Below are 3878 nucleotides of genomic sequence, written 5' to 3'. Positions count from 1 at the left end.
TGTCGGCTTGCCGACGTACGATGTGATGGCAGCTGTAAGTGCCGTGTGGAAGCCCGGGTTCGACGTAACCGCCTTAGCGATCGTATCAGTGAGCACGATCGGCCCCGCCGTGCCCGTGCCACCACTGCTCAACTCAGCCGCCCTCTGTCGCGCATGCACCAGTTGGTAGAGCGATGTCGCCGAGCCTTGTTGCCTTCCAGGGATGCTGCTCAGTGCAGCTTTGAATGTGCCCTTGTTGGGGCCGTTGTAGGACGTGTCAGACGAGGATCCGTAGCCCATGTATGATCCAACCCCTGATGGCCAAGTGGTGGCGCCGGGTAGGCTACTCGCGTTGAAGCTAGAGAAGGAGAAGGTCGTGGAAGGGTACCTACTAGTGATGTTGTTGTGTCCGTGAGAGTCGGTGAAGCTGGAGGAGAACCTATTGCTATTGCTGAGGGAGAAGGCATGTTGCGAGGCGGCCTGTGAGGTGAGGTCGAGGGTGATGGTGGGGTATGACGGGGTGGCGCTGATGGACGCACCGCCGGCTACCGGGAGGAAGAACGGACGGCCGGTCAGCTGGTTGGACGGGTTGACGGTGGTTGCCGTTGGGAGGCCGAACCTGAGGTCGTGGAGGCTGGAGGCAGCGGAGGGGAAGCCGAATGAGGTGGAGGAGCCTGACATGAGCATGGACGCAGCGGCAGAAGTGGTGGATGCCATGGCGGTGGCGGAGGCGGAGAGGTGGTGGTTGTGCACACCCTCGTAGGTGGTGATCAGGATCGACATGTCCTCCTTACATCTCTGCACCTGGGGAAAAACATAAATGCATGGTCTTGGTGACCATGGTGACAGTAAATAGCAAAAAAATTATCACAATTATGGCAAGCATCGGCTGAAAATACCATAATTGCGAGACCTAACAAAAGGCTATCAGTTTTGCGCTAATTCGTCACAAATTACTAACAGGAAGGATGTTGTGTTCAGTGTGTGTTCATTTTTTTTAGAAAAGGAGGATGACCTCCGGCCTCTGCATCATTGTGTGTTCATGTCATTGAAGAAATATGAGCGTGACTACGCAAGTGTTAAAGCATCTATGATTAGTTAAGAATTTTACTTGCAAACTTGATTAGTTCAAGTGCAAATCCCTGCCACTGCTATTACCAAAGGGAAGATTGTTTTCTCTTATACCGAGCGCACAAATGTGCACACTCATTTGTACATGAAGTCCTTGTGCAGCTGCTTAGAAAATCCATGCCAAAAGTTATTAAAAATCATGTAAATAATTGAGTACACACGCACACACAATTTACATCTATCATGTCATGAAATTTCAGTTATAAATTAAACTCGCAACCTAAAAAAAAGACAAATCATGCCACGAACACTAAGCAGTTCAAATAGTGATGTGAATGTGCATGTTAACCTACCACATTATTTGAATCTGTTACATTTATTTCTTAAGCTGATCACTTATATTTGAAATATTGTGGTATGTGAGAGGTATGCTATGGGCATGAAACTTGGTTACTTTAATTTTGTTTGAGAACTTTTAGCATGGATATATTTATGTTAGGTACACTGATCGCCCGAGGACTTCAGATGCACAGTACACTGATCCATGTAGTATACTGGTAGTACCAATTACCAAACATCAGTTAAGAATTTTACTTTGTGATAATGATCATGCAAACCATACCTGCTTCCTGACGGGGCACCCCGTTGCGACGGTGCAGCGGTAGTAGGCGCGCGGACACGGGTTCCCTTTGGATATCTTTTGACCGTACTTCCTCCACTAGCATCCATCATTCATCTAAGGCCAACAAACCACACAAATCATTTATGTTCTCTTGAAACAGCCTTTCACTCCGTTTCATATATAAGGCAAACACAAATAATCTTTATAATGAATTTCCATCTCACCCATTTAACATTTCATTGCTTAGTCACTTGTGTATGTATCTATATATATATGTACGTACCGTTGGCGTGTCACACCTAGCCCTCACAGACACCCTGGCCTTCTTGGCCAGTGGCTGCTGGGCCACTTCGTCCTCCGCCTCCACACCACTGCCGGTGCTTCTCGGGTTCTTCACCATTTTGCTCGCTGCGGCTGACGTTGTCGTCGTCTCCACGGCCTCCTCCTCGGAGCTGCCTCCAGGGCTCAACGTCAGCGCATCCCGATGCACCTTCGTCTCACTTTGACCGGCTACACCAACAGCTTTGCAGCCTGGTGATAGTTCAAGAGACATGTCTCTGCTTTCTGGATTATTAGTGCCTCTCTTTATCTTTTCTCCCATGTTCTGCCTGCTCGTGCCGGCACTCGTTCCGAGGCGCAAAGAGGCGAACCCGGGCTCCTTGACGTCGTTGGAAGGCGATGTGTGCGCCGGTGAGCCCACAGCGAGGTTCTTGCCCCGCCCTTGCTGGTGGAGAACATCCAACTGCTTCTGAAGGGATCGATGGTCCTCCACCATCCGTGACAGCATCGTCTTCAGCCTCTCGTTCTCTTTTCTCACTTCGCCCATCTCTGCCCTCGTGGATGCAATCTTGTCTTCTTGAGCCTGAATCGATGAAAACATCACAACAGCGAGACCCGTTATTAGTTATATACTCATTGGTGAAGCAAAGCACATATGTTTATGGCTAGTTGGCCACTTGGCTTGGTGTGTATGTACTATCTGACTACCGGAGACTAACTAGTTTTGAACTACCAAGGAAGATGGACAAAATTATAGTGAAATATATACAGCTAATAGATGTAGGTTCTTTTTCTTGAATTTGTTGGGTAATTTCAGGGTAATTAAGAAATTTAAAGGCTACTTATTAGTAGTTTCAGTTTAAAGGATAATTATGTACCTCTTTTTTTGTGCTTGACTGGTTTTGCAAGAATTTGAAAAAATTGCCATCCGAGGCTCGATGTTCATCTCTCATCTGCAACACCCCAACATGAAAGTCGATATTAATATATTAGTATAAGATGAGCAAACAATTCATAACAGCATGAATTTATTGGATGACAAGCTGTGGAAAAATCCATTTCTTGGCTTATCCACATGTTTAATTTGACTATTATTCTACGTGCACCAGGATCTGTGGTCCCTAAAGATGATCACCTGATAGATTTTGACATGAGAAAGAGAAGTCCCTGACTTCTCAAGTTCTCATACATGATACATGGATCAAGAACCATATCTCATAGAAGAGAGAAACTCAGCCAAGTCCTTACCACTAGCCCTACCATACTTATCCAACACCAGATGAACACTCGTATTCAAGAAAAATAATCAAACTCTTTGAAGCATATCAAAGCACACACACAAAATCAAGAGGTAATTAAACAGTTTGAAACCTGATCTTTCAACCGCTCTTCATGGCCGCCAAGCTGCCTCTGGTGGTCTCCCTTCATCAACTCGATCTCCTTCCACAGAAGACAAGCTATCTCATACTCTTCCTTGCAGTTTCTCTAGGCTTCCAATCCTTTCTTCTCTAGCCTAGCACCAGCCCTGCCATGGCCTTGTTATATATAGACAGCTAGCTAGGCGCCTAGATAGACCATGGCCTCGACCTTCTCTTCTCTTCCACCCCTCTCCTGTTTGGACTGGATTTATTTTGGCATAAACAAACGCCGTACGCCGGTGCTTACCTACGCTGATCAGGCAGTCAGCGTCAGAAATGTCAAACATAGCCGCACTCTTTGGTGAAGACTCGCAGAGAGCCAGAAAAATCCATATATCGGCGGAGGAGACTGAGATTTACGTGTGTCGAATAGGCTTCAACGTGCGCCACATGCTGCTGCTGTCTGCCCCCCTCTGGCGTTGATGAAGCTTCCCGCGAGTCCTCGTCCTCGGCGTCGGCGTCGCCTGGGCCCACTATTATAGAGCGGGAGACTCTTTCGTCAAGCAAGG

At 47.2% G+C, this 3878-nt stretch overlaps 1 pseudogene; it reads right to left on the bottom strand.

Moving 5' to 3' along the window:
* The window catches only part of LOC123154234 (WRKY transcription factor 72B-like), a 4183-nt pseudogene extending 637 nt beyond the window's left edge, over positions 1–3546 (bottom strand).
* Positions 3547–3878: the final 332 nt, after the last annotated feature.

The sequence above is a fragment of the Triticum aestivum genome, chromosome 7A (genome assembly GCF_018294505.1).
Source record: "Triticum aestivum cultivar Chinese Spring chromosome 7A, IWGSC CS RefSeq v2.1, whole genome shotgun sequence".
NCBI classification, from domain to species: domain Eukaryota; kingdom Viridiplantae; phylum Streptophyta; class Magnoliopsida; order Poales; family Poaceae; genus Triticum; species Triticum aestivum.
Note: the sequence above shows the minus strand (reverse complement) of the source record. Positions and strands in the feature narration are given on the sequence as shown.